At 35.1% G+C, this 23777-nt stretch overlaps 1 long non-coding RNA gene across 7 annotated transcripts in view; it reads left to right on the top strand.

Annotated features, from left to right (window-relative positions):
• The window catches only part of LOC103882673, a 176374-nt gene that overhangs the window by 98831 nt on the left and 53766 nt on the right, over positions 1-23777 (top strand). For all 7 annotated transcript variants that reach the window (XR_004183351.1, XR_004183349.1, XR_004183348.1 and 4 more), the window contains exons 4-5: positions 3289-3339; positions 22085-22272. This is a non-coding gene — a long non-coding RNA (uncharacterized LOC103882673). The remainder of the gene's footprint in view (positions 1-3288; positions 3340-22084; positions 22273-23777) is intronic.

Below are 23777 nucleotides of genomic sequence, written 5' to 3'. Positions count from 1 at the left end.
GCCCTGGTGTGTGATGTTCCCTTGCCTGTGTCTATGTGTTCTTATTGTTCAACTCCCAGTTTTGAGTGAGAACATGCGGTGTTTGGTTTTATGTTCTTGTGATAGTTTGCTGAGAATGATGGTTTCCAGCTTCATCCATGTCCCTGCAAAGGGCATAAACTCATTCTTTTTTATGGCTGTATAGCATTCCATGTTGTATATGTGCCACATTTTCTTTATCCAGTCTATCATTGATGGGCATTTGGGTCAGTTCCAAATCTTTGCTATTGTAAATAGTACTGCAATAAACATATGTGTGCATGTGTCTTTATAGTAGAATGATTTATAATCCTTTGGGTATAGACCCAGTAACCAGATTGCTTGGTCAAAGGATATTTCTGGTTCTAGATCCTTGAGGAATGGCCACACTGTTTTCCACAATGGTTGAACTAATTTACACTCCCAAAAACAGTGTAAAAGCATTCCTATTTCTCCACAGCCTCGCCAGCATATATTGTGTACTGACTTTTTAATGATCGCCATTCTAACTGGCATAAGATGGTATCTCACTGTGGTTTTGATTTGCATTTCTCTAATGACCAGTGAAGATGAGCTTTGTTTCATATATTTGTTGGCTGCATAAATGTCTTCTTTTGAGAAGTATCTGTTCATATGCTTCATCCACTTTTTGATGGGGTTGTCTGTTTTGTTCTTGTAAATTTGTTTAAGTTCCTGGTAGTTTCTGGATATTAGACCTTTGTCAGAGGAATATATTGCAAAAATTTTCTCCCATTCTCTGGGTTGCCTGTTCACTCTGGTGATAGTATATTTTGCTGTGCAGAAGCTCTTTAGTTTAATTATATCCCATTTGTCAATTTTGGCTTTGTTGCAATCGCTTTTGGTGTTTTAGCCATGAAGTCTTTGCCCATGCGCATGTCCTGAATGGTATTCCTAGGTTTTCTTCTAGGGTTTTTATGGTTTTAGATTTTACATTTAAGTCTTTAATCTATCTTGAGTTAATTTTTGTATAAGGTGTAAGGAAGGGATCCAGTTTCTGTTTTCTGCATATGGCTAGCTAGTTTTCCCAGCACCATTTATTAAACAGGGAATCCTTTCCCCATTGCTTGTTTTTGTCAGTTTTGTTGAAGATCAGATGGTTGTAGATGTGTGTGTTCTGGGGTCTCTGTTATGTTCCATTGGTCTATATATCTCTTTTGGTACCAGTACCATGCTGTTTTGCTTACTGTAGCCTTGTAGTATAGTTTGAAGACAGGTAGCATGATGCCTTCAACTTTGTTCTTTTTGCTTAGGATTGTCTTGGCTGTGTGGGCTCTTTTTTGGTTTCATATGATTTTTAAATCAGTTTTTTGTAATTCTGCAAAGAAAGTAAATAGCAGCTTGATGGGAATGGCATTAAATCTGTAACTTTCTTTGGGCAGTATGGCCATTTTCATGACATTTATGCTTCCTATCCATGAGAATGGAGGAATGTTTTTCCATTTGTGTCCTCTCATTTCCTTGTGCAGTGGTGTTTAGTTCTCCTTGAAGAGGTCCTTCACATCCCTCGCAGGTTGAATCCTAGGTATTTTATTCTCTTTGTAGTAATTGTGAATGGAAGTTCACGCATGATTTGGCTCTCTGCTTGTCTATTATTGGTGTATAGGAATGCTTGTGATTTTTGCACACTGATTTTGTATCCTGAGACTTTGGTGAAGTTGCTTATCAGCTTAAGGAGATTTTAGGCTGATATGATGGTGTTTTCTAAATATACAATTATGTCATCTGCAAACAGAGACAATTTGACTTCCTCTCTTCCTATTTGAATACCTTTATTGTTTTCTCTTGCCTGATTGTCCTGGCCAGAACTTCCAATACTATGTTGCATAGGAGTGGTGAGAGAGGGCATGCTTGTCTTGTGCTGGTTTTCAAAGGGAATGCTTCCAGCTTTTGCCCATTCAGTGTTGGATTGTTAAAAAGTATTTAATATAGTTCACAATAATTATAGACGTTTCACCTTCGGCAGAATGAACTTCAAAAACTTGATGATTTTTCCATTATTTGATTGGGAAAGATAATTATTAAAGTTAGCCGATTTTCATCTTGAAACACCTGATGCCATGATGCACAGCTGCTGTCAATTGTTTATGATATTATTTTTCTCCGAGGAAGACAACACAATATCAGCTATCAGTTCTCTTATTATACATGAACAAAAAAATTAGGATAAAAATAAACAAAAACAATTTATAAGAACAGTCATTTGATCTGAAAATTACAAAAAATCCTTATGCTTCAGTGAGTAATATATAAGTGTAACTTCTGCAGCTTTGCACTAAATTTCCTTAAAATAACTGCTAAATTTTTGAGCCAGAATCTTGAGCTTCTTCATTACATTTGCATTTGTACTATTCATGTTGGTAGTGATCTCATCACAGCCTTCACAGTGGATGGTAAATGCCAATAAATGTTGTATACAAACTGTGTATATTTATCATTTTCATGAAGTTTCATGAAAGCACTTTATTTTTTATTAAATATAAACTCTTTTTGGCTTATGCCTTATGAAAAATTTTATCATAAAATTAAAAAAACTTATTCCTTACCTTTTCAAAAAAAGTTGATTTACATGACATTGTAAATGACAAAAACACTGTAGCAAGTTCAGACTATCCTCTGTACCCTCAGTGGCAGGGCTACTCAGCCTCTATTTCAAGTATACATTTCATAAATACTTAATGTATCATTCTCAAGGTTTTTATATAAGCTTATGATTGGTGGCCTGGAGATTTTATGCATCTTGAAAATCTCAAAACAAGCAGTGACTTGGCTGGCTACAGCACCAAATAGCTGGAAGGGAAGTCTCATTGAATATTTGTTGAATACTTCTCCCATTATCATCAGTGCCTAGAATTTGCTGGGTCAGGTCCATTTTGTACCAGCACACTTGGGTTTCTGAGTGAACATCTTGCATGCTCGTCTTAGTTACTTTAGGTTTGGAAAAGGTAAGTGGAAAGATAGGGTATTGTTAGTCATCTTTCAGATTTAATCACATGTTACAGTGAGGACTCTGGTCACTTACAAGCATCTCACACACTACTGAAACCATGGGAGAAGTGGGAAGTGGAGGCTTGTCAACTTATATGAATGCAACTATTAATTTTAAAGCAACTATTTTAATGCAATGATTAATAATATTTTATCTAGAAATGAAAAATCTGATAAATTCCTGTCTTAGTCTGTTTGGACTGCTGTAACAAAAACACCATAGACCGAGTGGTCTATAAACAACAGACATTTATATTTCCACAGTCCCGGCGGCTAGAAATTCCAAGGTCAAGTCAACTGCAGATTCAGCATCTGGTAAGGGCCTGTTTTCTGATTTATAGACAGTCATCATGTTGGTGTATTCTTGTATGTTGAAAAAGGCATAACAGCTCTCTGGGGCCTCTTATAAGGGCACCAATCTCTTTAAAGAAGGTGGGCCTCTAATAATCTAATCACATCTCCAAGGCTCTGCCTCCAGATATCATCACATTATGGATTAGGTTTCAATATATGAATGCTAAGGGGTAAGTAAACATTCAGTCTATAGCAAATCCCAAAACTTGATAGGAAGCTAGGAAAACAGTCATAAACCAGGACAGTCTTAACCAAAGCCATGCATAGGGCTAGCATATGTCTATTGTTTGTGTGTGTGTGTGTGTGTGTGTGTGTGTGCAAGTTAAAGAGGTGTGTCGTCATAACAATATACACTTTATTTTGAAATGTTGTTTTGTTTTCTCTTAATAAAACAGCACTACACATCAGGATATATAGAGCTACCTTATTATTTTTTACTAGCTGCATAGTATACACAAAATTGTCATCTAGAAATATTGTGCCAATTTATATTTCTATAAGCAGTGCACAAAATTCTATTTTTCCAAAATAGTCAATGGAAATTACGAATATTTTCTCAGAATGTAATGGGAAAGAAGGATTCATTCATTTAATGAGGTTCAGTATCTTATCTTGCATAATATAAATTCAGAAAAAGGAACATATAAGTATGCAAGTTACGATTTTTCACATTAACCCATTCCTAGAAAGCCCTTGCTTTCCCATCACTAACTCACTCCTGTAAGGATCATTGAATAATTGCTATTGTCACTCCTAAAAGGGTTTTGTTGTTGTTGTACCTTATAAAAAGAAGATCATAAACGAGGTAGTACTATTTTATATCTGATATTTTTCCTCAGTGTCTTAGTTTGGGGCTGCTATAATACAGTACCATAAACTGTGTAGCTTATAAACAGCAGAAATTTACTCCTCATAGTTCTGGATCCTGGAAGTCCAAGATCAGGGTGTCAAGGTGGTCAGGTTCTGGTGAGGGGCCACATCCTGGTTCATAGACTGGGCCTTCTCGCTGGGTACTCACGTGGCAGCACGGAGCTCTTGGGCATTTTGCACTCGTCCAATCGCTAGAGCTCCACTCTTGACGTAGTCACCTCCCAAAGACTCTGCTTCCTAATACCATCATATTGGGGTTCAGAATTTTAATGCAGAAATTTTGGGAGAACAAAAACATTTAGTCCATCACACCCAGTCTTATAATAAATGGATTATGTTACTCCAAGTTGGACAAAAACCATGTCAAGAGGAAGAAATATTCACATTTACAAAGTATGGTCACTAATCTATTAGATCTATACAGCTAGCAGTAACTAAGATAGACAAAGCCTCAACCGAAAAGCTGTTTCACTTATAAGGCATAGTGAATAAATGATCTTAAGGGTTTTAGGGTAAATTAGTGAGCTAATTGTGCTAAAAACAAGAAAAATACCCAAACTTATATATTTATATTTATTTTTCTTTTAAAATATCAACTTTACAGGTACTTTATTTGACAATAATGATATGTTGCAATAGTTTGGGTGTTATACTGTGACATTGCCTTCTGCATCTGTTGTTTTATTGGAAAGAAAATAGCTTAAATTGAACCCTACTCTTTTTTTGAAATGTTCAGTTTTGAAAACTTTTATAAGTAAACCATGGATTGGGCTGGCAAATATATTACTTCATTAGTAGTTTTTAAATTATTACTGTTCTTAAATGTTTTCTTCTAAAGAATGCTTTATAGATATGCAAACCTAAAGTTTTAATGCACTCAAACCAGAAGCAATACAAAGTTTAAACACATAAAGCAAGCTTATTTTGGATAAAGGAGAGCAGAAATAACAGAATCCTATTCACTGTCCTTAAATAATATAAATTAATGATTTTTTTCCATTGATGTCTATTACTTTTTGTTTAGCTTTTAAAATATATGACGCATTTTAGAGATTTTAGAAACAGGCCTGTGTCCCATTCATACTGGCTCTTAATCATGCCCAAATTGTTTCTCAACATATGCACATAAAAATATTGCATTTTTTGCACCATAAGTGAATGTTTTAAGCATTTTCAATGTTTTTGGCATGATGAGAGTCTTGTAAATACATGAAATATTTAATTGTGCTGTTGAACTATTGTTTTAAACTAATTCCATAGAAATTGTATTAAGGACATTGCACTGTGGAACATTGCACAAGATGCAATAAGAAGCGTCTATTGCTTTAAATGCTTTCTTTTCATCTTAATACATGAGTGATTAACACCACTATATTAGTATACCAGCATTTCCATAATAAAATACCACAGACTGGGTGGTTTAAATCACACACTTATTTTCTCACAGTTCTGAAGGTTAGAAGCTCAAGATCAAGATGTTGGCAGAATTGGTTTCTCCTGAGTCCTCTCTCCTTGACTTGCAAGTACCCGCCTTCTCACTGTGCCCCTAAATGGTCCATGCAGTTCATACAGCCCATAGTGCTATGAGTGATCACCAGGATCTTTTTTTTTTTTCCCTGCAGTCTTGATCTTTTATTTTTTTTTTTTTAACGGATCCTGGATCATCACCAGGATCTTTTTTTTTTTTTTTTTTTTTTTTTTACAGAGCGAGTGCAGTGGCATGATCTTGGCTCACTGCAAGCTCCGCCTCCCGGGTTCACGCCATTCTCCTGCCTCAGCCTCCTGAGTAGCTGGGACTACAGGTGCCCGCCACCATGCCCAGCTAATTTTTTTGTATTTTTTTAGTACAGACGGGATTTCACCGTATTAGCCAGGATGGTCTTGATCTCCTGACCTCGTGATCCGCCTGCCTTGACCTCCCAAAGTCAAGGGATTACAGACCAGGATCTATATGTCATCAAGAAGACTAGGAATTGATTTTGTGATTATGGTTCTAAGTAAGTGAAAACAAACACCTCAAAATTATTTCTATTTCATTTATATATTTTTATCACTTTTCATAAGATGAAGAGAGTAGCCAATTCTAAATTTACAAACTTTAGCATTTTTGTAGTTAATAAAGACAACCTTCCTCATTTTGAATGTTATTTGCATACCTGTTTTATTTCTTGAAGGAATGCAAGTTGATGTTAGATGACTTTTTGATTATTTCAGCTTAGCAACAGAAAATCCATTAACTAACTAACGAAGATTTTCTTTTTCCCAGTTTTATGCCATGCCTACCATAATATGTTTGATAGTTTCATTCCTTCTAAAACACAGATCAATTTTCAATATACACCAAAAGAAATAAAAATGCAATATTTTATTTAGTATATTCTTTTGATCATTAACATAATTATTATAGAAATAGACAAATGCCTTTGCATTGATTTTCTTTGAAATGTCTATGTAATGATTTCAAATTCAGATGAAATCATTAAAATATACCCTTAAAAAAACATTATAGTAAAATTTAAAAATACCAAAGAAGCAATATAGATATGATTCCTTCCTGTTACAAAATAATTTTTCCTGCTTTAAAAAATGCATAATTAAATTAATGCATAAATTTTCACTAATTTTGTTTAAACGTGAATATTATATAGATATGCAAACAAGTTTTAATGCACTTAAAACAAACCAGAAAACATATAATAATTATATGAACCATGAAGAATTATAATTTGAAGATATGATTTTTTTGAGGCAACTTTGTGTCATCTTTCTCTATCTCTATTTCTATCTCTAACTCTGAGGCTTTATAACCATACAGCATGTCAATAGAGCCTGACAGTATCAACCACAATAATATGGTTGATATTAGATGTGTGTTATAGTCATCCCAACATCCCTTTACAATGTCTCTCCCTTCCTCCCTTTATTGGTTTCCTATTGCTGTTTTAATAGATTACTGCAAGATGGCTGGCTTTAAAAATATTATTATCTTAAATTCTGAAAGTCAGAAAGCAGAATGGGCCTCACTGATCTAAAATGAAGGTGTTGGGAGGGCTCATTCCCTTCTGAAGACTCTAAGAAGAAAAACATATATATATTATGTTTATAAACATATATGTGTTATACATATATATATATAAACATATATGTTTATAAACATAATATATATATATTACTTTTCAGCTTCTAGAATTCTCTCTTTGGCCCTTCACAGGTTCTGGAGATTAGAAATATCTTTAAGGTCGTTATCCTGCTTATCATATTTCCCTTGTCCCCCACACATATGATCATGAGTGTCTTGTCAATTAATTTGGTATTCTGTCTGCTAACAGCAGATTATTAATCCAAATATGGGTACCTGATTTAATCTGGGCCAAGGGTGCCTCCATGGGACTTAGATTTGGGACTATCTGCTAGTCATTCTCTCTCATGGTGCCTACAACTATGAATTTTACAATTGGGAAACTGTTGGCAGATATATTTCTTGCCATGTGGTGAAAATGTGCCAGTAGAGAGAATCACTCACACGGAGCAATTAAGAGAGAAATGCTAGAGATAAAGAGAACCTGTATTTTTGAGTTTTCAGATGGCCTCTGAGGCCCAGTTCTATAGCTGTCGTTTTTTTACCTGAATAATTAAATGGCACTTTACATTCCAGGAAAAGTCAATGTTGTTTCTCTTCTTGCATTCAAGAGTCCTAATTAAAATGCAATTAATTAGAATTACATAGAGATTTAGATAAAACAACAGTTATTGACCAGCTTGCTCCATCTTGATTTTGTCTCTACAGTAAGTTGCATGATTAGCCTGGCTCCCTTGTTGCCTCCATCAGTATTATTTCTTCACTGCTCTGAAGCTCATTCGTTCAATATTCTTTAAATTAAAAAAATAGTCAGCTTTACTTACTTCTCAACCTGAACTTTTTCTAAAGATACATCTTAAGTCTTGGAAATTACTTATTCCAAGTATTCACATATTTTTCCTTCTTTATTTAAAGGTCCTCTCAAAAATTATTTATATACTTAATTCTTGAGACAATTATCTTGCCTCAATTGAGGATTATTGTTTTCCATAATAGATTTGCATAGATTTTAGCTTAAGAAAGCTGGTATTCGTGCATCAGATAAACCAGTAATCTCATGGGTATGCAGTGGCAGGAAATACAGCTGAATGCAGAAGCAGAAATCAGTGTCTCTGATGGGGCCATCCACCTCTCTCATGCTATTCTCTGTGCATTTGCTCTATTCTCATGCTTCTCTCTGCAGAATCACTGCCTTTGGTTACTTGTGGAATCACTATTTTCTCAAAATGTTTCCTTACATGTAGTTTTGATTGGCCCAGGCAGTGACTCCAGCACCATCTCTATACAATATTTTGGCACAGTTGGCTGCATCATCTGATTCAGCTGCAGTGCCACAGGGCGTACTTACCTGGGAGAGTCATCGCCTGGCACAGCTTAGATTTCATATGCTAAGCAAAAAAGAACAAAGCTGGAGGCATCACATTACCTTACTTCAGACTGTAAAGGCTACAGTAACCAAAACAGCATGGTACCAGTAGAAAAAGAGACACATAGACCAATGGAACGGAATAGAGAACCCAGACATAAAGCTACACACTTACCAAAATCTTCTCTCTGATAAAGTGGACAAAAATAAGCAATAATAAAAGGATTCCCAATTCAATAAATGGTGCTGGGACAACTGGCTATGCATATGTGGGAGAATAAAACTGGACAATTACCTATCACCACATACAACAATTAACTCGAGATGGGTTAAGCACTTAAATGTTAGAACTCAAACTATATCAATCCTAGAAGAAAACCTAGTAAATACTCTTCTGGATATCAGCCTTAGCAAATATTTAACTAAGTCCCCAAAAGCAATTGCAACAATTAAGAAAATTGACAGTCAGAAGCTAATTAAACTAAATAGCTTCTGCACAGCAAAAGAAACTATCAACACAGAAAGCAGACAACCTACAGGATGGCAGAAAATATTTGCAAACTATGCATTTGACAAAGGTCTAATATCCAGAATCTTCAAGGAGCTTAAACAACTCAAGAAAAAACAAACAACCTCATTGAAAAGTTGGCAAGGCCAGGCGAGGTGGCTCACACCTGTAATCCCAGCACTTTGGGAGACCGAGGTAGGCAGATCACTTGAGGCCAGAAGTGGGAGACCAGCCTGGCCAACATGGTGAAACCCTGTCTCTGTTAAAACCACAAAAATTGGCCAAGCACGGTGACGCACGCCTGTAATCCCAGCTACTCGGGAGGCTGAGGTACAAGAATCGCCTGAACCTGGGAGCTGGAGGTTGCAGTGAGCCGAGAGCGCACCACCGCACTCCGGGTACTCCAGCCTGAGCAGCAGAAAAAAAAAAATTAAAAAAAAAAATGCAATGGGCAAAAAACATAAGCAATCATATATTAGGAGAAAATTGACAAGCAGCCAGCAAACATATAAAAAATGCTCAACGTTGCTAATTAAAACCACAAAATTGCACCTTATATGAGTCAGAATGACTAGGAATAAAAAGTTAAAAAACAAAAACAAAAACAAAACAGATACCAGTGAGGCTGCAGAGAAAAGAAAATGCTTATACATTCCTAGTGGGAATGTAAATTTCCAGCTACCATGGAAAACAGTTTCGAGATTCTCAAAGATCTTAAAATCACCATTTGATCCAGCAATCCCATTACTGGGTATATACCCAAAGCAATCCCATTACTGGGTATAAACCATTCTACCAAAAAGACACGTACTTGTATGTTTATCACAGTACTATTCACAATGGCAAAGACACGGAATAAATTTAGGTGGCCATTGATGGTGGATAAAGAAAATGTGTGTGTGTATATGTGTGTATGTATATATATATACACACACACACCATGGAATACTACAAAGCCATTACAAAGAACAAAATTATGTCCTTTGCAGCAAAATAGATGCAGTTGAATGCTGTCATCCTAAGCAAATTAAAGCAGGAATAGAAAATCAAATACCGTATGTTCTTATTTATAAGAAGGAGATAAACATTGGGTACACATAGACATAAATATGGAAACAATAGACATGAGAAACTACTAGAGGGGGCAGTAGAGGGGAGAGGGAAGGATGGAAAAACTGCTTATTGGGTACTATACTCATTATCTGGATCATGGGATCATTTATTTGTACCCCAAATGTCAGTGTCACACAATATATCCATGTAACAGACCTACACACATACTCCCTGAATTTAAAATAAATTTGAAATTAGAAAAAAAAAATGTTTGAAGCTACTGCTATTAAAAGATCAGAAAAAGGCGTTGAGTATATTCAATTCATAGTCCTGAGAAGCAACCTGCCTACACCTTGATGTTGGATGCCTAGCCTCCAGACCTGTGAGATAATAAATTTCTGTTGCCTAGTTAGATAAAAATGTTATCTACTCAAAACTGTAGTAAACTATACCAATACAATGAATGGATAAAGTCATAAACTTTACTTCTAAAGTAGAATAATATTGAGAAACTCTGGTTGAATTAAGACAGGAGAACCCAGAGTCTCTATGCTTTTTTTTCTTTTCTTTTCTTTTCTTTTTTCTTTTTCTTTTTTTTTTTTTTTTTTTGAGATGGAGTTTTGCTCTTGTTGTCCAGGCAGGAGTGCAATGGTGCAATCTCGGCTCACCGCAACCTCTGCCTCCTGTGTTCAAGTGATTATCCTGACTCAGCCTCCTGGGTAGCTGGGATTACAGGCATGTACAACCACACCCGGCTTATGTTGTATTTTTAGTAGACACAGGGTTTCTCCATGTTGGTCAGGCTGGCCTCAAACTCTTAACCTCAGGTGATCTGCCTGCCTCAGCCTCCCAAAGTGCTGGCATTACAGGCGTGAGCCACCACGCCTGGCCGTCTCTAAGCTATTTTATCTCTTTTTTAATAAACTCCCTACTAGGAGTTCCCAGATTCCCAAGAAATTATCTAGTCATTTTGAAAACCACTAGGATAGTGAATAAGGCCCAGCTCCAAATTTAGAAGACCAGCATTATCTCCTGATATAGCTTCTACATAGCTGACTGCATGATGTTGGTCTCTGTGGCTCTCAGCTTAATGATTCTCAGATAAAGCAATGATGATAGGAAGTAGACGACTTTTAGATTCTGTCCTAGTTGAAATTTTTACAGTGTTTGATCTACATTTAATTACTTACAGAAGTGGAAATTCTTAAGAGTTTACAATTAATGGATTTCTGAAATCTGAAATGATAAGGTTCCCAGAGGAAGTGTATCTCTCAATCATCATTCAGACACTTTAAAATAACAAGCAATCTTTATCCTTTACATTTTAGAGCAATTTCAAATTGCATATAGAACCCCTATGACTTTCTGTGATCATAAATATGAATGACTAGAATGGAACAGATGAATGGCCAATGGCTATAATACATATTAATTGAATTATATTCTAACTACTTCATAAATATGAATTTATAATGGCCTATTACAGGAAAAGAAATTTCTCTTTTTAAGATATAAAACTTGGCAGTGCATTTTAAGCACCTAGTGTTCTTTTTTCCTGGATTCTTTGTGTAGAGGCAGAAAAGAACAAAAGATAGGGAAGTTCTCAGGGCAAAGTGAAGTAGGTTTTGAATTTTCTTGTGTGTCAGTTGAATTTTTTAATTTTCAAAGTATGTGATGTAATGTTCTGTTCATTATGAATAGTCTGACTCAATCACTAGCCTATGCTAAATCTGAATCTAAAGTGAGTAGATTCAGATTTATGGAAAAGCAAAACATTTTTAAAACAATCAAAACACTAATGAGTCTCTTCTATAGAATGCCAATAAGCAATCTATTAAGGTAATGTAATCAAACACTTTAGAAAAAAACAAACATGGTGCATATAATTACCAATCCTTCACTGTGAGGAGTGTGGGGCTATAGGCTTCCTTACCATCCATTGGCTCCTAAAGCTGTTTCACCTTTCCCAGCGTGAGGCTAAATATTAAATGTGAGAAGAATTCTTCCAAATGTGAGGGGAAATTCTTCACAGGCAAGATTAGAATGATGTATTGCCCTCTGAATTCCAGCTGTGTTTGCCCAGTGGTCAGAAGAGAGAAGGAGGCTGAAATAAGTATTTCCCTTGTTTTTTCATCTGGGGCCCATGGTGTCTTTCAACTAAGATTAGTGCTTCCCTTTAGGTGGCATGTTTCCAAGACTTTCCTCTGGGTCTAGGTGATGCTCATTCCCCTCCTTCTATTTAGGACATATGAGAGACGACACTTGGATCCTTCTAACTCTGGATTGATGCATTATTCCTTGTGGTTTTCCTATACCCTGCTAAAATGTTTGTGAGTAGCATGTAAACGAAACTTTCTGGAATTGTGCTTTGTGCATGTGCCACCTGGTTCTTGTGAAACAGTGATGAGTATCTGCTATATCTTGTAGCAACAGGTAATAAAAACAGTCTCTTAGACACAATCCTTTAAAAAGTTATTTTGTCTTTTAAGAAAATGCTAAATGCGGGCTCATATACAAGGCACTCTGCAAGGCAACATATGCAAGGGACTCTGTTGGACAATGAGAAAATAATAGTATGTTATTTGGCTCATCCTATTCTGTTGCGAATAATATCTCTCAGTGACTACCACCTCTAAGGTCTGCTCAGACTCCTTGTACACTTTTGAAAGGCTTCTTTCAAATATCCAAAGCCTTCACATTAATTCCTGCTACAACCAAAACTTGGATTTTTATCTTTTGTGGTTATTCTTTTTTTTCTGTTTCAATTTAATTTGTGCATTCAAATCTCTAGCAGATATTCATCAATAGGCATTATTGGCCAGATGCCACTATAAATGCCTGTTTACAGCAGCAAACAAAACTTAACAAACCCTCCTGTCCTCCAAGAGCTCACATCCTGGTATCAATTCTTTATATCGTACTGGTTCATGGACACTATTCTTTAATCTAGCTAGGAAAACATATAACTCTCCTTTTATCTTTTTCATTCCATTCTATTACAATGTGTCCTAGTCGGTTCAGGCTACTGTAATAAATTAGTATTGACTGGATGGCTTAAACAACAAATATTTATTTCTTACAGTTCTAGAGGCCTAGAAGTCCAAGATTAAAGTGCTGGCAGATGCAGTGTCTGGTGAGTTTGCTTCCTGGTTTACAGATGACCATCTTCTTGCTGTATTTTCACAAAGCAGAGAGTGGAAGCAAGCTCTTATCTGTCTTCTAACAGTACTAATGTAAGAATACTAATCCCATTATGCGTGCTCCGCCCTCAAGACCCAATCACCTCTGAAATCACCCCTACTACCGTCACAGAGGGAGTTAAGATTTAAATAAATGAATTTGAGGTGGGGTAAGCATAAACGTGTAGCTCCCTAACACAATGTATTTAATTCCCTTAAGCCCTGGGAAACTTCAGCTTCTTTCTTACACTGTCTTTGTATTTACTCCTCAGGCCTTAAAACTGCTTCTGTTTCTAATAGAGAATCCTTCCATAGAATTTTAGAATGAGTAACTCTTCTTCTAGTGTTTTAGGAGGCCGAGGTGGGAGGATTGCATGAGCCCAGGAGTTTGAGACCAGCCTGGGTAACAGAGCAAGACCCCAATTCTACAAAAAGTAAAAATTAGCTGGGCATGATGGTTCATGCCTGTAATCCCAGCCACTCTGGAGGCTAAGCTGGGAGCATCCCTTAAGCCCAGGAGTTCAAGGCCGCAGTGGCTGAGCTGTGATCATGCCACTGCATTCCAGCTTTGAGCAGCAAAACAAGATCCACGTCTTTAAAAAAGAAAGAATGTTTAACTCTTCTGATCTTCAGGCTGTGAATTACATTTTCACATACTCATTTGTTTCTCCTTCCATATGAAAATGTAATTTTCCAGATAAATTTTCACTATCTACTTAAAGAGATTTTCCTTCTTGTTTTTTTAATGTAAAAATATACTTGAATTAAATAGTTCAAGATTTTCATATCTAACGATTTATTTGCTTATGCCAGAAGGCAAGTTAAATATGGAGCTTCCTGAGAAACCTCTCTGGAGAAGGCAGGGCTCACCTCTTCATATCAAGTCTTTCTAGTTATGTTTAGCTACACACTTTGTGTGTGTGTATTTTAGATATAACTTCAGAATAAGTAAAAAAATGAAAAAAATTCTGTTGCCCTGGAACACATTTCTCTTTCTTATATGAATTTCTAGAATCCTCATGGAGACCTGGGAATTTTATACAGAATTTGAATTATAAGCCATATTGCAGCTGCAGAGTATATAAATATTCTAGAGCCACCAAGCTTTCCAATTAAAAAAGATGTTTTCTAATTTTATTTCTATGTGCTAAAAACAAAATTCTCCTGAGTGTGTGTGTGGCAGTTTCTTAATTTCTTGCCATGTACCCAGTTTCTAGTTGCTGTGTAAATCTGATGCATAATACAAAATCAAAATAAATATGAGCTGAGGATTATTTTGTTTTTGATTTTCCACCAGTAGATAAATATTTACCAGTTTTCTCACAGTAGCCTTGATTCCGATTTCGAGACACTGATTATGGAGATTTCGTTGAATTCACCAGAAAGCAGTAAGTAGTTTCACCAGGTCACATAGAGGTTATTAGTTGGATGAAACTCTTTGAAACTTCTTAATAGGAAACTGCTCATGAATTTCTCTCTACATCGTGTCACCTGTGGTGTGTACATAGTTTGTTAAATCTCTTCGAGGTGGGCCTTAGCCTGTCAGTCTTGATCTTAGATTGATCTGAAAGAGAAATCCATATATTAGACTGATAGATGCATGTTTTCATTGATTTTTACTTACATTCCAATATAGAATTTTGCAATAATAGAAATGGAATGACTCTAAATTTGCATATCCAACCATATTCAAAATAAATAACGCTAGATAAATAATTTTAGGATTGTATTGTTTCATACTTAGTATATACAATTAGATTGTGAGCAGAAGCAAGATTTTATTTGTTCTTTACTCTGTGCTTGCTTATTTAACATTGAAGGCTGTGATTAACCCCCAAAAAATGGGAGAAGAGAGAAAATACAACCAAAAATATTACCTTAGCCTAAATCTTGACATAGTTACCTCTTCTATACTAGGTTGCTGGCATCAGCACATAGTAAGACCAAACCATCTCTTTCTCCATGTGGATTTCTTGCAGGATGTTGGATTCATTTCTCACATCCATCAGCATCCCTCTTACTTCTGTGGCAAATCCAATGTGTAAAAGAAAATTATCAACAATATAAACATTATCCCACATTGTTATGAATAATTCCCACCTCAAAGTAAATATTAGTTAGCTTAGACTAGACGATATGGCCAAAATATTCTTCGTTAGGTTTTACATCTGGTAGTAGTTATGACTTAATGACTATTCTGTTCTATGTAGTCAGTCATTCTGGGACCCAGGATGTGGGAGACATTTCACATTGGAAGACCGTTCTCCGTGGATCACTTGCATTTCTGCGTGTCTTATGAAAATACATTAGCAAATTTTCTTCTGAATTCTATATCCGAGGATCTTTTTGAAGAAGGTTCACCATGCACTGATTACCGGCTTGTTTGAATTTGATGAGACAGAACATGCATACAGGTAACAAGCTACATGTGGCAGGTTTATCACTTGTAGGAACAACAAGAGCCTGGGATTCACTCTGATCCATCCCGAAAAGCTCAGGAAAGCTGTCTGGAACAAATGAAGTCTAGTCTGTGCTTGTCTGTGTGTGCCTCACTTGCACTGCAGCTGAGGGACCCTGGACCTGCTGTGTAAAACACTGAAGGATCTCTTGTTCTAGTGGGGACTGGAACGGACCCTGATCTATTCCAGCCAGTCTTCCCCTGTCTCAAGATGTTGCATTCCCAGCACATCTCAGTTATTCTTGAGAATTACAAATGAAAAAGGAAGGGGAACTGAGTTGTCCAAAGTCACCCAGAGAACTATCCTGAATCTTCGATTAGCAATCTTTGAACAGAGGCAGCACCCTCCTGCTGGAGAGGGAAGATTTGTTTCCTGATCAGGAAAGTGAAAATATTGTCTCTATGTGGAACAAAGGTTGAACAGACCTTCTAGTAGCCCCTTTAAAACTTGGGTGGTTTTCTTAGCTATGGGTCCCTCAGGTGTGACCAAACCCACTGTGTATGGCATTCACTGGGACATTCCTCACTGCCCCCTGAGTCTTGGAGGGATGAGAAAAAAATTAGTAAAATAAAAGTCTATTGTTATTTCTCCCAATACATTTTTATTATGGATACTAAAAAATTATAAGGTATATCAAAATATTAAAGATAAGGCTTGTATGCAACTTTTATTTGGCCATATAGTCGGAAACCACTGTGAACATGGAGCTCATGTTGTCTGCTCTACTTTGAGGAATAAAGCCATTTGTCTCTGAGCCCGGTGTTTCATGTGCTCTTCCAGCATTGATGAATCTGTGTAGAAAAATTGCGTAGAAAAAAATGTGATTCGTGCTGGAAGCATGTGAGGAAGGAGAATGAGTTCATGCACTGAATATATTCCAGCCCACATGAAATCCCTCAAAGGCGATTACAAAAAGAGAGTGACTGAGATTTAAGTTAAAGTATTTATTAGTTTACAGTCTTGCCAACAACACCACAACAACACAACATTTACTCAAATAGCAACATACAAAATGTATACTTATTGTAAGTTATATTATTAATTATAATCTTAAAATATTAGGCAACATCAACTTATAAATTAAGATATTTAGTTATTAAAACCCAATATATCTAGTAACTATCAAATTGCAATGTATTTTTTTAATATTAAAAATTGTAAAATAAAACTCTTGTTATTTCTATCAGTATATTTTTCTTATGGATACTAAAAAATTATACAGTATGCCAAAATATTCAATGTAAGACTTGTATATAATTTTTATATGGCCTTATAGTCAGAAAGGATATTGATCTTATTTTTGACAGTGTTAATGAATTTGTATATTGGGCATTTAAGTGGAATTCTTTTTAATTTTGTAGGATTATTTGTAGGTAAATAACAAATAGAGCTGCAGAAAAGAGTTGTTTCATTGCTTTAATCAAGTAAATGTTATACTTTGCTACATATGGATATTAAAAAATTATAAAGCATATCAAAATTTTCAAGATAAGACTTGCATGCAACTTTTATATGGCCGTATAGTCAGAAACCAATGTGAACATGGAACCCATGTTGTCTGCTATACTGTATATAATATATACAGTTTTATATATTGGTTTATATAAACAATGTTCTATTATGTAAAAAAATCAATCATTTCAATTTAACCAATAATGATTAGAATTATATTACCTGGCAGGATGGCTGCACCTGGTTGATCAATGACTGGATGAACAATGTTGACCTCAATTATTTCTGGCAGGCGGCACGTTGGTTAGTTTAGGGGAACTTACTCAGGATGAATGTTTTCTGATCTATATTGCCTAACATTCCAACAGGTTATCCAAGCCTTCATCAATGGCTCTTCTTTTTTCCACATTGTCTCATCTTCCAACAAACTAACCTGGGCATCTTCACATAATAATTGAGGGCTCCCAGTGGTAATGAGTCAGCATGGATGTGCAAGTCTTTTCAAATATGTATTGTGTTATATTTGCTGTTGTACCATTGTCCAAAGTAAGTCCGTGATCAAATGCAGATTCAAGGTGTCAGTAAAGTTCACTTCTAGAGGGGCGTATTAGACAGAATTCTTCAGAGAAAAAGAAACACCAATAAGATTTTATATATACATACACACACATATATATGAAGGTATATATATGTGTATACAGATATGAATATTTATATAAACACACATATGTGTGTATATATACATAAAGATATATATAATCAGCACTATCATGAGTGCTGATATATATATTATACATAAAGATATATATACGCACACACACACGTGGAGAGAGAGAGATTGAGATTCATTATAAGAATTTGTTTTATGGAGTTATGGAGGCTGAGAAGTTCCAGGATCTAATGTCATTAAGTTGGACACCCAGGAGAAATGATGGGGAAGTTCCAGTTTGAGTTTAAAGGTCTGAAAACCAGGAGAGCTGATGATGGAAGTTCAGCCCAAAAGTCTGCAGCCTTGAGAACCAAGAAGAGTTAATGTCACATTAAAAGGGGGCAGGCATAGATATAAAGAAATAACTTCTGACTCTTAAGCAGTCTGCTACATTAAACATTCTAAGCAAATTATCTTGCATTATCAAATATAGATAATAAAATCTGCATTAAAGCTTTTATATGTTTAAAATATTCATAAACCAGACATGTATTACATGTCTGTATAGGGCCGTTGCAATAATATATAATTTTCTAAGAGTTTGAATATTCAAAAATTTTCTGACTCTACAAAATAAGCATAGAATTGGGCTACAATAGGACTCATGATAGTGCTGATGAAATAATAAATGATTATACTTCTCCATTAAACATATATGGCCAAAGAGTAATGAGTTAATGAGTTTTCTTGCAGTGTGTATAGGAATATATTTCTGTGCAAAGATTAGTGTTGTATTTCATTTATTTTATTTTCTTCACATAATTAGATATGTTCCATCTTCTTTACAACAATTGAGGTCATTGAATCCAAGCATATTTACTTTTCTTATCACTAAATAAGATTCTTATTTTCAAATTCTTAATAATATGTAGTTGAAGTAATACGACCACTTTGGAGCCATAATGTCGACAAGTTCTAATTTTTGAAAATTATGTCGACCTTCCAAGCCCCAAGTGCATCATTTTTATACAATGAGTGCTAATTTCCTAAATAATATCCAACTGGCCTAATAGAACACAACTTCCAGAAGTGTTTCTTAGTCTCCCTGGTGTAGTTTACACAGTGGGAAAATATAGTTAAGTATGTCACACACTACATTATTGGATACAGCACAATGGTTGCAATTATATTTGTGGTTGTTTTAAACTAAGTAATTCTAATGGAAGTGTATCTCTAATAATACATTTAAATTTGCATGCTGATTTGTAATATTAAAAGAACATTTTCCAATTTCATAAGTTTTTCCAAAAATGTTTGTGTTCATCTACAAACCAATTTTAAGACTACCTTACAAATGAGTGTCAGAAGGGATAGTCCAAATCAGAGCAAATTTCTTTGGTGCACACAGAATGATTTTCATCATCTCCTGTTGTTCTCTAAGGCACTTTTCCACTTCTGCAAACCAATGTTTTGTATTTTTAAAGCTTGAATGGCAAATGGAACATGGAACATATTATTTAGTCCAATACAATTATATTCAGGCAAAATCCTACTTGTCTTGCATAATCAGCTATTTCAACTTTCTTACAGAAAATGTTTTTATGGGAATCATTCCCTATGCAACGAAAACAAAACTCTGATTTATCCAATTGATAGGGAAAGCATACTCAAATAAACAGCATATTGTGCACAATATGTTAGCATAATATCACAAACATATTAGCCTAGTTTTTCCCCAGTGCACTAGTAAATAGGTATCCTGCTTATAAACGAGAAAGTCTTTCTTGTCTTCTCTTCTATATCGATTTTATTCTCATGCATAATCTAAAACAACATATGCTTTTTCAGGGTTATACTACTAATTAAATCCGGTATTTAGAAATTTGTGATAATTAATCTTTACAATTTAATTAATATTTTATTGCCATAAGAAATATCCTTGGAACATAATTAAATGCCCATAATTCTTTATGAGATTTGGAGATGAGAATGTTCAGAGGCTTTCCCCCACACACTTAGTTTAAAAAATTCGACGCACATTTTTCTTCTCACAATTTCACCTGGGAAATATGACTTCATTACAAAAATATGAATTTGTCATGATCAGTTTATCAAAGGATAAATATGCATCATGCTATGTAAGATGAACCAATGCTTCTCAACCCATAATGTGCATATATGGGTCACCTGAAGATCTTGTTTAAAGTGTAGATTCTGATTCAACAGCCCTGGCCTGGATGGGAAATAAAATTGTGCATTTTTAACAATGTTCTCAAGTCAGGTCAATGGTGGTCTAGCTGTATATACTTGAAGTGTGTGTGTGTGTGTGTGTGTGTGTGTGTGTGTGTGTGTATCCCTGCTGCATTGCCTTATGTATATTATACATTATATACAAAGCAACATTTAGTCCATAGATGCTTAGCATCATTAAATAGCCTTAATTTTTTATTTAATCAACTAATTGGAATTCTTAGCTTATGTTATTAGCAGGAAATCTGAATGGAAGATAAAGACCGAATTTGTAGCATACTATGATATATACATTTCTGAAGCAGGTCAAACAGTAATGATGAGCAAAAGGAAGATTCCTTTGGCATTTGGGGAAATCAAATTGGGTGCGGTAGACGTTTTATGTTGGTGGAATATCTATAATTTGAATATGTTGATGAGAGAAATATAAAATGATGGGATACGAACAACTCACAGAATAAGTACATAAACACATTAGGTATGTGTATCTATTACAGGTACACATATAGACAAAAAGTTATCCTAATAACTAATATCTATAGAAAATACTATATATATCCAAAACTATACCAAGAACACTACGTGAATTGTCTCATTGAATTTTCAAATGGCTGTTGAAATCAGTACAGTACTATATATACATGTTTTGTAAATGTAGGTAGTCATGTTTTATAAATTAAGGCAGTAAACTCACTTGCACACCATAACACACCTACTAAAAACTGGAGTGGAGATGGGATTGGAAAGAATTTTAATTTTTCTTATTTCTCATCCCTGAACAACAAAGGTAATCCCACGTATGGGGAATTTTTTTCATCAGACAGCAACATCTTGCTATCCAGTTTTGGAATGGTCATAATGATGTTAGGCTGTGTTAGTGTAAAATGAATTTTAAAACCTCAGTAGTCCAACACTGAAAAATCATGTATCTCTCAATAATAAAATATTCAGATAGGCAAGTGGCTCCCCTTTATGCCATGTGGAACATTTGTTTTCCAAAGTTGATGTGACAGTGAAAGAGAAAAGTGAAAAGAGTTGACTGGCTCTGAACTGCATTGGCCTGGAACAGAAACACGAATTACTACCACTCATACTCCTTTGGCCTGAAGAATGTTTACAGTTTTAATCCAACAGCAAGGGAGAATGGAAAATACCAGGCAACATGTGCATAGCTGGTGAGTGTGATTTCTGTCACACAGTGTTGACACAGAATTTTAAATCTTACAGGCATTTTATATTATATGTCGTTTGTCTCAGATTGAGTTCACCCTAAAGCAGATACTAAGACAAGGAATTAAGTGTGAGTAGTTTATTCAGGCAGTGAACACAGGAATCACTGCTAGGGGAAATGGGAGTTTAAACAGGTAAGGGATGAAAGGAAAACATAGCTTCAACTATAAAGCAAGTCGCAGTTTTGGAATTCTATAGCTTACTTCCGCCTAGGAACTCTGGGACTCAGCATAAAACACAGGCCTCAAAATCAGGAACAGAAATCTCAAGGAAATGAACCACTTCAGTGCTTCTGTCCAACACTGGCTGAGGACATTAGTTCCCTGGTACTTCTAGCCTGCCCCACGTACAAGATTGAGGGTTCCATTAGTAAGAAACATCTCCTTGACAGAGCGAAAGAGACACTGCTTTTGGAAATTCTGGAAAATGAAAATATGGGCAGAGAATCTACCATGAATATATATACATATACAATAAAATGCCCTTAATTATACACACACACATATGCATATATATGTATACATGCATACATAAAATGTATGTCAATGAATATATATACAACAAAAATATAAAGAATTTGTGATTATATGAATCATTACATTTCCTTTCAGATAAAAAATCATCTGCAAGCAAGATAAATTCAGTCTCAAAGCCCCAGTTGAAAGCATTACTATACTCATTGCATGAACTTCAGGAAGTTCAGGAAATGGCATAATCTGCGTTGCACACCCTCTAATTCTCACATCGTATGTACTGCTACAGAACTTTAAGCTGAACATTTGAGGATCAACTTTTGTAGGTGAGAAAGAGCATCTTGGAAGATATGAGTTGTATGAGCTGTGCTGTCTCTGAATGGGGTATATAGTTGTGTCATTGCCTGCACCTCTATGTTTTAAGTTACTTTCTTTCAAACAAACTGACATAAGTGTTATTATTTTGCCTTACTCAGTGATGAGTACAAAGAATGCTCTAGTAAATGTGAATTAAATGAAATTGAATTAAAAGGAAAATTAAATGTTCTATGTCATTTTAATAAAAATGTTAATCATTTATACACTGTTAGTCTCTCTTTAAAATTATAAAATTATAACTTACTGTGCATATTATATTTTTAAATTAGCTTCATTTCATCTGTTCTAAATATATAGTACATTATCAAATGTGTTTTATCACTTTTTTATTCTATTATTTGAAATGCTTTTAACTCTAATTAGTTAACATTCTGCATATACTAATTTGAAAACAGATATAGCCTCCAATTTATGTCTTTAGAAGAAAGAGAAACATTTAAAGAAATTACTATATGCATCTCCAGACTTTTTACAACTTTCTTCAAAGTTCTACGTGATTGGGCTGTAGCGTAACTGCAGTAACATGTCTTGCCTCTTGACCTCTGCTTACTCCTCCTTACTGGCTCACTTTCTTCTCAGATACGTCAAGAATGTAACAGACTCAGCCTTTGCATTTGCTGATTTCACTGAAACCATCTCTATCAGACATGTGCAATGTTCCCTCAGTATATTCAGGATTCTTCTAAAATGTCAAATCATCAAACATCCCTTTCCAGATCACCCTACCTAACAAGAAACCCTGATTTACTCTGCCTTTGTCCTGTCTTATTTTCTTAAAAATGTGCATCATTCTTGAGAAAATACACATATTTCGTTTCTCGGGAATGTGTATCTCTTATCCCTAATTAGAGACTAATCTTCATGAGGGTGGGATCTTTACCTTAGTCACTGTAAAATTTCCAGTGTTTAGAATATTGAAATACAGGGCATATTCAACTGGTATTTGTGTAAGTAATAGATAAATGGAAGAAATAGATTAATTAGTCTTAATAAAATGTAAGTAAGACCTAAAGTAATTATAACATGAAATAATGACCTTCAACACAAATCATGTGAACTATAATATTATGTATGATGGCTCTGATTTTTGTAGGCCATGTTTGAACTGATTGATTTGTTCCTTTCAGAAGCCCAAGGATTTGGGTTTTATTATTACTCCTGCATTGTAGAGGGACGATAGATAGTAGCTACGTTCCAGATTCAGTTTATACGGGTAGATAGGTTCACTGTTTTATCCAACATTTTTGTGTACAAATTTGGCAAAACAGTTGGTTAAATAGCTGATATATTTTTTGATACAGAATAGAGATTACGCAATATCAGGAAATTGGTTCAGGGTTTTTATTTTTTGTTTTGTGGAGCTTCTTAATGATGGTTGTGGGGTTATTGGTTTCAAACTTTTAGAAGTAAAATTAACATAGTAATTGGAGGTAGCAAACAATATGCAATATGT

This window comes from Papio anubis, chromosome 4 (genome assembly GCF_008728515.1).
Source record: "Papio anubis isolate 15944 chromosome 4, Panubis1.0, whole genome shotgun sequence".
Lineage (NCBI taxonomy): Eukaryota > Metazoa > Chordata > Mammalia > Primates > Cercopithecidae > Papio > Papio anubis.
Note: the sequence above shows the minus strand (reverse complement) of the source record. Positions and strands in the feature narration are given on the sequence as shown.